At 31.1% G+C, this 15,271-nt stretch overlaps 1 protein-coding gene across 4 annotated transcripts in view; it reads left to right on the forward strand.

Annotated features, from left to right (window-relative positions):
* The first annotated feature begins 248 nt into the window (after positions 1-248).
* The window catches only part of LOC139510210 (cytosolic phospholipase A2-like), a 36,902-nt gene continuing 21,879 nt past the window's right edge, over positions 249-15,271 (forward strand). The window contains exon 1 of one of the 4 annotated variants that reach the window (XM_071296679.1): positions 249-598. The gene's annotated coding sequence lies outside the window, so the exon portion shown is untranslated. Of the gene's footprint in view, positions 599-7,851; positions 8,024-15,271 lie in introns of those variants that run through there. The other 3 variants (XM_071296677.1, XM_071296678.1, XM_071296680.1) reach the window with 3 other exon arrangements.

Here is a 15,271-nt window from a genome sequence, read left to right on the forward strand (position 1 = left end):
ATCCATTTCAATCTAAGTAAAACGCTCAGGGTATATCGTATATGGGTAATACAAAATCAAGCATGTCAAATATCCGTTATTTACGTTTACAAGGTAACATATGAATCAACCTTGAATTTTTACCACCCTGTTTTTAATGGATAAAAAGTAGACCTTTGATTAATGTGTCATCCATAGCTACACTTACGTGCTTTATAGACCATTGCAACAACAAATAAACAAATAGACGGAAATACATGTAGTAATTTATTACTAAATATACATTTACGGAAACACGCTTGATCATTCATGTGGAGTTAAAAGTTTTATTTACCTTCTTAAATTTAAATTGGAAAACCGGAACACGATAATAACATAATAAAGTAGTAAGATCTGTTTTTAGTGATATTTTGTGTTGATTATTTTGAAGTTTAATAACAGTTTATCAACCAAAAACAGTTTATCAACCAAAAAGGACTTTCTTAATTCATTCAGGATGGTCTCTTTAGTGATGAAAAAGTGGTGTTATATACCATGATATACGGAGATGTTTGTTTAAACTTACATGTTATTTGTAGGAATATATATATACACGAATTATAATTCGGAGACCATTCAGGTAACTACTGATTTTATTATTTTATTATATTTTATTTACCCACTAGATAGCCTACAACTTATTTTAAGTATGACTTGCGAAAAGTGAAAAATATGAGCTATTATCGGTAATATTGATTTTTGTAAATACTTCATTCAGGTTATTTAAGATATAGTTCACACCATGAAAGATAATTTGATATATTGAATTGAACTTTGATTAGAAAAAGAATTAAAATAATTTCGGAAGAATGTGTGTACCGTGTTAACATATATATCATAATGCCCCCTCATTTATAGAAGCCTGTCTCATTGTATTAATATGTTTCATAAAAATCTATTTTTTTTAAATATCTTTTGATCAAAATACAATAATCTACATGAAAATCAATTAGAACTTATTTTTATCGTGACCCTTTTGTACATCTATCATGTTTTTTTGTGTCGTGTTTTTGTTGACTGATGTTTTCTGATTGTCATTTTTTCTTATATTTTTGTTGTCTGACTTTTATTGATTTGTTTGCCCCCCCCCCTTTTTGCGCCTTCTCGTGTCTTCTCCCCTTATAAAGAACATTGTAATTTTAACGATTCATTTTCTACTATGAAACAGAAGATACAAATACAAACAGTGCATTAGAGCAAACTCATTATCATTTATTGGTTAAGATCTAATAACAGAAATGATAGAATTAAACAAGAATGTGTCCTAAGTACTCTGATGCCCCATCCGCACTATCATTTTCTATGTTCAGTGGACCGTAAAAATTGGGTCAAATCTCTAATTTGGCATGAAAATTAAAAATATATCATAAGGAACATGTGTACTAAGTTTCAAGTTGATTGGACTTCAACTTCATCAGAAACTACCTTGACCAAAAACTTTAACCTGAAGCGGGACGAACGGACGAACGGACGAACAGACGAACGGACGCACAGACCAGAAAACATAATGCCCTTAAATGGGGCATAAAAATCATACTAATATATTATACCAGTAAACTATAATTCCTTATATTTAAACACTCTTATATAAAAGAGGAAAACATTTTATTTGCTTAATTAAGCTGTGCTATTTTTCACCAATATTTTTTTTTAAGTATTAATGTTTTATAAATATCAGATTAGTTTTATTTTCTAGTATTTCTTGTTTTGAGGTTAATTTTTTACACTGAAATAAGAAATACTGTTCGTCTTCAATTTGCCAGACAGTACAGTACCTTTCTTTTCTTGGAATTTAAAAATGCCTTCTCCTTTCAGTCATAAAAAGAATGGTCACTTATGCATACATTGTATTTTGCATATTGCTGATTGTAGTTTCTTTCCAAAATGTAACTTTTCACATAACTTGGCTATTTGGAGTTTTTTTTTCATAAAAGTTCACAACAGAATAATTGATAGCAGCTTGAAGTGGTAAAAATTCTCGGACTACATTTGGTAGTTATTATATTCATAATATGACTTATAAAGATTTTTGTAAAATTTAACAATTCTAAATTTAGATATGAGCTTGGAATGTATCTATAATACTAAAATTACGAGGTCCAATTTGTCAGCCGTCATCACGTAAAAACGACGAATCAAAGAATTCAACTTTATATATAACTAATATAGTACAAAGGTGTAGATTAAAAATTACACCACTCCAGGCCCTTTTGTTTTCTACGTAATTAATATTGCCAATAATTAAGAAGTTCCGGGTCGAGTCCGATACCGATACCAATAGTATATTCACCTGTTACCGATTACCTTATCTGTACGTCCCGCTTCTGACAGGCGCACCACCAAACGGTGTATTCAGGATTACTATGCTATATAGTATTACACGGGTCACAATCACAGGGTTGACACTACTTAATTGTCAAATTGTTACCTATTGTAGTATTTTAATCAGTTAGACTTTCTAAGATAACAATACGAATACTAAAAATCTGGACTAAAGTAAGGTGTATAGATACAGTTTTCAATTTGTTAGCGGGCATGACGTAAAACAGCGAATCAAAGAATTCAATATTTATAACTAATATAGGACAATGCTGTTGATTAAAAAATACTCCATTCCAGGACCTTTTGTTTTCCAAATAATTAATATTATCAATAATTGATAAGTTCCAGTTCGACGGGTTCAAACAGAAAGATTTGAAAGCAGAGAAAACTGTGTATCTTATAATCAGCATGACTTTATCAGATGACAATACTAATACTAAAATAAGGCTTGCGCATAGTTATATACTTTAATTCAGTCACGGACCCGCGATATACGGGTGTATTCTAGTTCTCATAATAAATGCCATAATGTCAAAATATTGAGTTAAAATAAATGGGCTTAACGCTCGGTTTCTCTCGTTTTGATTCATGACATAATAGCAATAAAAGAACATAGTTACAGAACTGTAAATGCATGTATATACGTGGTAATTGTAAAACTATTTTTATGTAATTCGTAAATAATTAATTTATTGTGTCTAAAAAATCGAAATTTGTAACATCTTACCCGCTAGCAATTTGATATGATCTATGTAAGTGCAAAGTGTTTTCTCACCCAGGGGAAACAATTACATAATTGAATAGCCTGAGTTGTTTTTTTTACGTCGACTGGGAAAATTTAAAATAAATAAATAAAAACAAACATATAGGGGATACGTACTTTCTTTAGCAATTTTTTTATTGTAATGTACGATACTTCATTGAAAAATCTTAAAAAGAGGTCAGACTAAAACAGAAAAATGAGACGTGTCCCAAAAATACAAATAGAAATGTATATAGTGTTGACAGTGGAAAACTACGTATCAGGGCTGTACACTGCGCTTAATTAAGTTAAGATTTAATCCGAACGAACGGATCTTTCTGCATATGTCCTACGATAAATTAGTACTACCAGAAGTCCACTAGACTAGTAAGTAATGGACTTCTGCTACTACGTATATAAGTCATTTGTCTAGTAATCAAAATACTTTATCTTGAAGTGGTTTTATGCATATCAGCCATGAAGATCACCGTAAGTAAACGGACTTAAAAAATAATCAATAATTTAATCAGTATTTTATTAATAGGCATATTTATGAATACGGAGTTATTCTAAATTGTGACTTTAAATGAAATTTAGTTTTTAGACTTTGAACCTTTTTTTTTAATACTTTCTTACATGGATTTGTAAAGAAATTTAGTTAAGATAAGGCTATGCATATTGGATGCATTTTGTATTGTAAAAATGTAAGTACATCGCCATTTGAAGGTTAGGTATGTAATAATTCAATAAACTAAAATCGAAATATATTTGTACACTTTAAAAAGCTTTCAAAGACATGCAATATAAGGCAATATTCTAGTAATCACATTTTCTGCAGTAAAATTACATGGGAAAATAACGGAAACGGAAATAAAAATGGCAAATTATTAAGAATAATTGCATCCACTATCTTCATGCAGAGCATGATTGTTTATTTCAAATTCAAGTACTTTGAAGTATGTTTCTTTCAGCCGAGTACTCTCTATAATATCCACATAGAAATTATTACTGAAGTAGAAACTGTGTCAATGTGGAAAGCATATCTTACTGTAGGATAGGACCAACGCAACCATTGTTATTGTTATAAAGAGGTGTCTTTTTCTTTTGCCAACTATTTCTTTTTTTAGTTTTGAATACATTTTTTTTCAATTACATACTGGTATGTACATAAAACTATCAGTATTTAATTTATATGATATTATATCAAATAATAACAATAACGGTAGCGTTTATTATTACATGTATAAATACGTAATTTAGGACATTAAATATATAAATGTTAACACAAGAGAATGGGATATATCAAATTAAACTTTAAATCAAATAAGATTTTTTTTTAAAATGTCTCAATTTGAGGGGATGATCATGCAATGATATTCTGATGTCTCACTAACATGTTATTATATTTCTTCTCCTTCATACATGATAAGTTTATCCCATTTTTATGGTGTATTTATCTTTGTTTCGTAAAGCCTTTTCTCGACATGTGTCCAAATACAAAAAAAAAGATATATATATATTTGTATATATAGTGTCTCATAAGCCTATCTAGGCTGGGTATTTGTCTTATTTTAATAGTAGACGTAGAAAATGTCAATGTTGCGAAAGGAATAAAATACAAAGTTATAGAATTAATCAAGCATCTTGTTTGGTTATATGTCTGACTTTGTGAGAAATAACCATTGACCAAGATCTTCATTGTTATGAATAACACAGGTACACATTTGACAAAAAAGATATTATCTGACATTATATCATTCGAATGTCAAATTTGCGGATGTTTTGAATATAAATATATAGGTAGCTGAATTAAGTCAAGTTGTTGATTTTAAACTTTTGAATTTATTTAATCACCATGCCTTTATATTCGAAGATAACAAAATGACAACAAAGATATCGATTTTGTTTTAATTTTGAACGAACATTAGAAACCTCGTGCGTCTTTTACGGTTTCCGGTTTGCTACTACCTAAATATTCTGGGATTTTGCGTATTTAAGGAGGCTCGCGGGAACAAAAATTTCAGCAAAAAATTAAACATTTGTTTTTTCATTACAAATTTTATGTATTACACTATTAGTTATTACTTTATGATATGGTACAAAAATCACCAAAAAAAATAGCTTCGGCTTGGCCACAGGTGACTTTTAAAATGTTTATATCATTGAAAAAGCTCCAAGTTATCTTCATTTGGTGCAAAAATGCCATTTTTTGGCATTAAAATTGAAATATCTTTTTTTCAACTAATCGGTGACCTATATGTTTTATTACTGATTTCAAATAAGATATACATAAAGTAAATAATTGTAAAATTTAAGCGATTTCTGTAATTTCGTTCTTTTTTAATTTCGATTAGTTCAACAGAAAAAAAGGACATTAACAAAAATGTATGCTTCTTTCGGAGGCAGATTGTGAGCTTAAATGAACAGTGACCCCATTTTTTTATTTCATTTTTCTATTAAGTATATGATAAAGTTCATTTATAAAAAAATATAGCGAAAACCTATATTAGAAAAAAAAAATGATTTATACCCGCGAGCCCCCTTAATGTCTTTAGTGTAAATAATGTTGTAGACATTGTTTTGGTTATGGTTTATTCTGTAACACTAAAAAAGACATATTTTTAACCGAATAAATCAATTATTACACTCTTTGTGGTTTCGAGTCGAAACCGTTTCGTGGAAGAAAGCTCGCACCGAGCGCAAAAAGTTAGTAAATGTTTGATTTCCGACAATCAGTTATATTTACTCGATCCTACCATGGAAGTATTATTTAAATATTACTTCCATGCTCCTACTCTAACGAGAACAAACAATTAAGGAGTAAGAGCAGATACCGGCCTGCTTTTGATCAATTAGAAAGATTTGTTGATAGGAGCCAGTACGGCGAAAGTGAGAAAAGCAATCGAGTTGAGATGACCTATGATAATCTGTTTATCGCTATTTTACCTATGACGACGTTGTTATTTTCAGACCATTTCATTGAAAACGGGTACGTGCGCCCTTATGATTCTGGCGTCACACATCAGCGTATGGATCCGACGTACGCCGGGCGTGGTAAAAAATTATGTACGCTGCCAATACGCTAGTAATTTTGGATGCATTCAACTTGTCAATCATATCTGTATCGCGTATACAACGTGCCCTAAATGTGTCTCAAACTTATCTGTAGCGCGTTTAACGCGCTTGTGGCGTATGTATAACGTGCGTGTAGCGTACAGGTATACGCTAGACACACGCTTGAGCTGGATGAAAATTTTTATGCTGCATAAAAATTTCCTGGAGTTGTAGCGTTCACCAAGCGTATACCTTTGTATTTCGACGTACTTCAAACTTATGCAACGCGAGTTTAACGATTGCTTAGCGTTCCTCTGGCGTGCAACTAACGTATACCGACTTTGTCAATTTTCTCTGTACGTTTGGTGCACGCCGGTCTACACGCCGATTTGTGACGCCGGCATTACAAACACACCCGCATACGCTATAGTTAATTAAAGTCGAACGATCTTGAAACGTATACAACGTGCCCTAAACGTGTCTCAAACTTATCTGTAGTGTTTTCAACGCGCTTGTAGCGTATTTATTACGTGCGTGTAGCGTACAGGTATACGCTTGACAAACGCTTGTGCTAGATGACAATTTTTTATAGCGTTCTGGCGTGCAACTAACGTATACGGACTTTGTCAATTTTCTCTGTACGTCTGGTGCACGCCGGTCTATACTCCAATGTGTGACGCCGGCATAGCTTCTAACGATAAATTTTCATATCACTCTACTGCGCTGAGAAAGGTAATTATCAGAAAGTAAGATCAAAGTAAAATTTCGTAAAATAGCGATGATAAATGTTTTTTAGCTGTTACCTTGCGAGTTAGATATTTAAATATATGACAAGAAGTCTCAGTCTAGTACCACCAATCGACGAGTTCTTAAAATGCATGCAATATTTACAACATTAAATATTACACCATAAGAGTCGCTTGAAAACTTTATAACAAAAGAGATGATTTCAGTTTTCCTATTGTGAACTGTCCGGTTCTTTATAACAATATTTCAAAAGCAACATGTCAAAAGCGCCTACATATTGCTTCCTACAAGAATAGAGGAAGTATACCGAAATAATTTCATAATATAAGAAGATAATAAACATTTAAAACCTCTGCCTGTGAAAAAAAGTGGACACAATTATAGAGATCTTTTTAAAAAAAAAAAGAGTAAAATATATGAATATCGACGTAATAACGAAGGCGAAAAAAAGTGTTCTTCATGTCAAACGTTCAAAAGCATCCAAACTTTCAATTCATGATAGAAACAAACTCGTTATATATTTAATTAACGCTCATTACAGGTTCATTGAATTTGAAATCACTTTGCATACTTGTAACCATGGTGTTGTCTTGGTTTTTTCTCCGACTTGTGGTTATTTTGCTTCATTGGTATCTTCCCACAAATTATGAAGAAGACATAAAGCAAAATATTGGGTTTTTTTTTATCAGATAACAAAGGACAGAAAATAGAACGGTTTGACCACTGTTTCTTTCATTTTGAACAATAACCAGGCTTCCCTGAGGATAAATAACGTATGACAATAAAAATACATGTATCTACTAGTAATATGTAATAGTATCAATTTTTAACGTAAATTGTTAATTATTTATATAATTGTCTCTCGAACTCGTAATTCTTTACGTTTTACCTAATTTAATATTATAAATGTACATATGAAACGGTTTCACACCAGGGGAGACAATTACAAATTTGAATAACCCGTGTTTAAAGTAGGGGACTTGTTATTAAAAGATTTGGTGGACTGGATGTGTTATCTATTCTCGTGATATATTTGATACAACTATTTTACGAAAGAGGCTAGAGTGTAAAATAATATATGAAGTAATTGGTATCCTGCAAAAAAATAGTGTGCAAAGTACTGCGTACCAGAAATCCGATGTAAGTAATTATTGATTTCATTATAATGAATATTTTAATCATTTATAAATATATATTTTAACACATTGCTATTTAAAGTTGTGACTAAAAACAATATTAAGATAAGAATTTCTAACGGTGGGATTTTAAACCTTGACTTAATTAAATTGTACATATGTATATAAATGTGGTTATAACATTGTAGCACGTTTGCACTTAAATAACAAGATATCTTATTGAATTAACGGTGCAAATTTTTTAAGTAAAAATCTAAATAATTATGTTAAGTTGATAAACCTATAAAAACATACATTATTTTATCAAAAGCAATACACATTGCATTGTTGTATGCTCACGTTAACTTTAATTGATTTAGTCTTAGTTGCATGAGTGCATGAGTTTGTTTTATTAGTTGTTATTGGGTTTGAAGTATAGCTAATAGATCTCAGATCTGTACTTAGTGTCTTTTTGTCGTTGGGATGTGCAAGTACCCGACCACGTCCACTCTGCGTTTTTTGTTAGATGTATTATAGTTTGTATCAATCTGATAACTTAAGTCTTTTTTAACTGATTTTTATAGTTCGTTCTTATGTTGTATTGTTACACCACTGTCACAGGTTAGGGGGAATTTGGATTTCGCTAACATGTTTAACCCAGCCACATTTGTGTGTCTGTTCTAAGTCAGGAGCCTGTAACTCAGTACTTGTCGTTTAGTTGCTGTGTTGCTTATTTGTTTTTCGTCTAATTTTTGTACAAAAATGTACAAAAATTAGAAGCTGTTAGATCTCTTGTTGTTTGAAGTGTTTTATGTTTGTTTGTTTGGTGTTGTTTTTTTTTAGTTGACTATGCAGTATGGGCATTGTTCATAATTGAAGGCCGTATGTGAACCTGTAGTTGTTAGTTTCTGTGCCATTTGGTCTTTTGTGAAGAACTGTCTCATTGGCAATCATTCCACATCTTCTTTTATATGCATACATTTTATGATGGAGAATTGCTGCTCCCAAGAAAGCTATTAAACCAAGATGGTGAAGTTGAACTACTCCCTTCGTAAATTTTACAGACGCCATCACGAGTTGGTTGACCGTTATAAAATAACTGTTTCACATATGATATCGGATATGTTACTTATGTCGTAACTACAATACCCTACCCTTTTCATGAATGTGACCTACCGAATTTACCGGATTTGTAATAACATAAGCAACACGACGTATGCCTGATGTGGAGCAGGATCTGCTTACCCTTCTCGAGTAGCTGAGACCCCCCCCCCCCCCCCCAAGTTTTTGGTGGGGTTCATGTTGCTTAGTCTTTAGTTTTCTATGTTGTGTCTTTTGTACTATTATTTATCTGTTTGTCATTTTATTTTTAGCCATGGCGTTGTCAGTTTATTTTCAATCTATGAGTTTGACTCTCTCTCTGATATCTTTCGACCCCTTTTCATGCAGAATCAGTTTCATGATGACTAGGTTTAGCCGAAATTAACCTTGATTCTGCAAATCTTTAAAAAAAAAATAATATTTTTATGCTAAATCATTAGACATGGTCGCCTTCTTTGTTATTAGATAATATACAGATAATAATAAAATTATCTATCTATCTATCTATACAGATTGTGATTATTGTTTAAAGTGTCATATCTTGATCTTACAAATAAATACATCAAGTTCAATACACAAAAGAGATAAAACAAAGATCAATACCCAGTCTTTATCATAGACTTACAAGACACTAAATTTACAATAAAACACATTAAAAATATATAAAATTTATAAATCATACACTAACATGCTGAGTTGGTTTAGGATAGCTCACGTGATAACATGCCGTGAAACATTATTCTGGCTCTGAGCCGACCAGTCTTTGTTCTTACTCATGAATACCACGTGCTTACCAGAATAGAAGCAAAATAATAGTCTTGCGAATCTTTTAAAATGCATGGAATGAGCTTTGATTGCAATAAGCACGGTTTTAAGCATTTGGCAAAATTGTATGACGATTTTAGTTATGTTTGATTTTTTTCTTAAAAAAAATGTTTTGTTGTTTTATTGATTTCATGATTGCTAGATCCATGTAGAATAATATATATTTTTTAAGAAAATGTATATTTGCCTTCCATATATTTTTTCTTGTTTCATGCATCGTCTTATTCGTGGACCAACGCATATAACTTTGTTTGTTATGTGTTAGTCGCATATTTGTCTTTTGATGTTTGTCTTTTATTTCCATGGCGTTGTCAGTTTATTTCCGATTAACGAGTTTGAATGTCCCTTTTGTATCTCTTACCTGTCTTTTTAAAAACGTGTTCTTCTTATCATGAACATTTCGATATATCCCATATAGAGAAAGTTCAACTTACTGACAGACGCCGACAATGTTAGTCGCTTGTTCACTCACTTGATACAATTTAGACATATGTGTTGCTAAATTTTGATCGTAAAAACCTTTTATCGCCTTCCTTCTTCCTGGAGCGTTTTTGCTGAGTTCATTTAATAACCCAAATCTTTAGTGTTTTGTGGACTCATCTTGTCTATCCATCTTTATATTTGGTCATACACGATCTGGACAAGATTTTTTTTATCTTTTAAACAGACACCGTCAGAAGACATATTATACACGCAATATATCTTTGGCACTGAGAAGGATATTCTGTGAACAGGAGAATGTTGAATAAAGCAGTGTTTAAAAAATTTGAGATTTAAAAGCATTTTACCCTGTTTCTCTAACATACCTAAAAGTATGCATTATTCGAAATACTAAGGATTTCCTTATCCCATGCACATATTACCTTAGTGATATTTGGCACAACCTTTTCGAATTTCGGGTCCTCAATGCTCTTCAACTTCATAATTGTTTGGCTTTTTATAAATTATGTTGATATGAGCGTCATTTTTTTGTAGACGAAATGCGCTTCTGGCGCATCAAATTATAAGCCTGATACCTTTGATAATTAAAGAAATTTCAACACTAAACTTGATAAACATATACCCTATTTGAAGGCCAATGTCGATAAATAAATTTGATTGTTAAAATCATATTGTCTGGCTTTATTTCATTGTCCGTCATGTGTTGTTAATTTCTTTCGTAAAATGGTTGATTGACTTTATCAACTTTTGACACGGATGGTCCGACAATTGATATTTTAATCGAGTTTTACTTATCCTAAACCTAATCTATGAAAACTTGATTAATCTATACATGGAAGTAATATTTAAATTCAATATTACTTCCATGATCTATACAAGATTTAGATTTATTTCCTCAGACGGTGTATTTCAATTGTTGGTCTAAACCTGATTAGTTTTCTGTTATTTAACGGGGATATATTAAGTCCTATATTCAGGATCCTTTTCGTTAGTACAACACACTTTTGAGTGTTATCAAACACCTGAGACTACTATAACACATGTATTTAATATAGTAGTCTCAGCAAATACTGACTATATACATGAACCGGTATATCTATGTATTAAAGTTTAGAATTTTTAAAAACCCTATTTCATTTTCCATCTTAATCATTTTAATGTTGCAAATTCTCATAAACATAATTCTATTTAAAATTTAATACTAGTATATACACCAGTCGTTATTATGAGACACTATCGTAGCCCGAGACCACAATTAATTCCTATATCAGTTCTTGTCGCATTAAAAAAATTACCATTTGTTTTTTGTCTATTTTTTTGTGTGTTTAATGTACAGTGCAAATCCAGAAGTATATCCAACTTTCAGAAAAATTGCATACGAATTTGGTCAATACACATCCATACCCCCATAGGCAAGTCAAGAGATGTTCCGAAAAGTGTAAATATTACCTTTTTGCACCTGGCCTAATCACTCTTTCCATATCTAAATCAGTTAAAATGAAACGTCAAAAAGTTTATTTCAATTCTCTTCTTTCATTTACACCCCAGAAAAACTAAGAAATGTATGAGAAATGGAAAGAAAAGAAATAAAGAAAAAACACACTATTATAATTAAAGGGAACTATATATTCATACTTTTGGCCAATGTTTTATTTAAGAACTGAGACATTTGAGACATTTGAGACATTTGAGATCAGAGTTACATAACATAAAATGTCAATATTTAAAGAGATACAACATGAATGGGAGTGCAACCTAATGACACACAAAAACCGAGACATATCGGTTCAACACTTTGACATTTTAATTTGTCTCTTCGTCTTAAAGAAACCCATATATCTATCAGATTAACATTTGAAGGTTACAGTTTTATAATTAAAATAACGAGGTATCGATAAGTCCTTTAACATAATATTTTCCTTTGGTTTATTTAAGTATACGTGGACGAATGAATAGAATATCTCAAAATAATGCCAAAATATTATACGTAATGAAAATTAGTGTGGTTTTAGAATATCTTTATTTAATAGAATCACGTTTTTAATTTTGTATTACGATTAACGAAACATATTGATCGATTTTCAATACAAAGCAAATCTCGTGCCCTTCCCTCGTGAAAACCTTTGGTGACACCTTGGCACTGACCAATTTTTCATGAAACCAGAAAGATTCAAGTTTTGACGTATTTTTTTTTATTTGCGTCTTTGTCAGATTAATTTGTTGGTCTATTTGATTTTTGAGTCAGTGTTGTATGTCTGGTAATGTGGCTGCAAGAACAAAATTACTGTCACATTAACTTATCATTCATCTATGTTTGGTTGCTCACCTAATTTTGTCAATATAACGGAACTATCATACATGTAGGAGCTAGGTTTAGGTAGCTGCAAAACCAGGTTTAACCAACCATTTTTTCCCAACATGCCAGTACTAATTCAGATATATGGCAGATGTTCCCTGATTGAAAGCGTTTGATTTTGTTAGTTTTTATGGACTTTCTTTTACCAAATTTTTATCGGAACTTTATCCACGAATAATTACATTAGATGTATGTTTCATTATACTGTCAGGGAAAGATGTCGTTAAATAATCAAATAAGTACACGAAAAATGCTTGTTAAATTGTTAAATGAAGCATGTAGGTAATAAATTCAGTAGTGTTGGATCACAAAATTCGTTGATGAATAAAGATACAATTTTCGAGGTAAACTGTTATATCGTAACAAATGTAACCACTCAAATCTATTTACAGCTTACGACATGTACTTGAACATGGAATCCCATAAAAGTTATAAAATAATTTATATAAATAATTTATAAATTCTTTACACCAAAACAAAATAATACAGTTTTTAGTCAATTATCTACAGTGCGAAAATAAACATTCCCTCTAGTATTAGTTTTACATACAACTGTAAAAAAACATTCACAACAGGCAGGTTTTTCTTCCCTCTGACAGACATTCATTGTAGATGGTGTCCGTCAACGGCTATAAAATATATCTGTATAAACATCTTCTTAAATTATTTTTTTTCGGTGATATTTAACTTTAAATAGGCCCTCCACGGTTAGAGCAGTTTTTACGGCAATCAAATATGTTGCAGAAAGATGCACACGACCTGCAGTGCCGAACAGATGTTGATTCGTAAAAGAACTAATCGATGCTTTAAATAAGAGTCAATACCAATATTCAACATTGACGCACTATCAATGTTGCTTAAAGGGGCACTAGCTTCGAGATATATAAAACATCTAAAATTTGATTTTTTTTGTTCAATCATAAATGAAAGTGAAATAGTTAAATAACAATTTGCTTTTAGCGGCCAGTATGTTTCTATTTTGTACAAATAAGCTAAGAAACTTTGATGATAAATTGCAAGTGAATAACTCGACCTCGTTAAATCCGTATTCATGTGAACTTCAATTTAACCTCTTAGCTAAATATGGATAATTTTATAATTTGATTGATTGGTTTGATCAACAACATATCATTCTATTTTGAATTCACGTTTGAATAAATTTTCTGATGATTTTTGTTTACTATGTCAGAATCAAGCTGGTTTCAGAGAAGGTTATTCTACTACAGATAATTTATTTGTTATCTACATGCTTATTAGTATCATGAAAAATAAGAAAAAGAAACTATTTTGTGCATTCGTAGATTTTGCTAAAGCCTTTGACACTGGTTGGAGAAAGGGTCTTTGGCATAAATTACTTGTGAATAATATTAACGGTAAAATGTATAATGTAATTTTTAATATGTACACTGGTATTAAATCTCGTATTGTGTATAATGGTGAAATGTCAGAATACTTTTCATGCAATATCGGTGTAAGACAGGGTGAAAATATGTCTCCTTTTTTATTTTCATTGTATTTGAACGATCTTCAACAGTTTATTGAAGAAAAAAATGTATGTGGTTTAAATTGTATTACTGATGAAATAGAGAATGAGTTTGATATCTACTTAAAACTGTTTGTGTTATTGTACGCAGATGATACAGTGTTATTTTCGGATAATGCATCCGATTAGATATATTCTTTGAATATTGCAGTACCTGGAAACTAAAAGTTAACACTAGTAAAACTAAGATTATATTTTTTTCTGGTGGTAGATTACCCAAAAATATTAACTTTATATATGACGGAAATGCATTGGAGATAGTCAATGAATTGACATATCTTGGGTTAAATTTTTCAAGAACAGGTAGCTTTATGAGTGCTAAGAAAACTTTAGTTAGAAAAGCATATAAAGCAATGTATGAAGTATTGAAAAAGGGGAGGTTGCACAACTTGTCAGTGAAATCACAATATGATCTTTTTGATAAAATTGTGAAGCCAATTCTCCTGTATGGGTGTGAGATTTGGGGTTTCAGTAATACTGATATTATAGAAAAAGTGCACTTAAAATTTTGTAAACTATTATTAAACCTTAAGAAGTCGACACCGAGTTTTATGATTTATGGTGAACTTGGTATTTATCCCATGTCTTTATATATACAGCTGCGTATGGTTATTTTTTGGTCAAAAATGGTAAATCGGGATGATAACAGGATTGCTAAAATACTATACAAATACATGTTCTTGAAAAGTTCTGACAACCAATTTAGGTCAGATTGGTTGAAATACGTTAAAGATATATTAGATAAGTGTGGATACAGCAATATATGGTTGTCACAAGGAAATTTTAATCCAAAGTGGTTGGGTATTAGTTTAAAACAAAAGTTATTTGATCAGTTTCAACAGAAATGGAGAGCTGATATTGACTGTTCGTCAAAAGGTTTGGCCTACAAATTGTATAAACAAAATTTTGAATTTGAGGAATATCTGAATATTTTAAGTGATAAAGATAGAATAACATATTGTAGATTTCGAACGGGTAACCATAAGTTACCAATCGAAACTGGTAGA

This window comes from Mytilus edulis, chromosome 2 (genome assembly GCF_963676685.1).
Source record: "Mytilus edulis chromosome 2, xbMytEdul2.2, whole genome shotgun sequence".
In the NCBI taxonomy this organism is placed as follows: domain Eukaryota; kingdom Metazoa; phylum Mollusca; class Bivalvia; order Mytilida; family Mytilidae; genus Mytilus; species Mytilus edulis.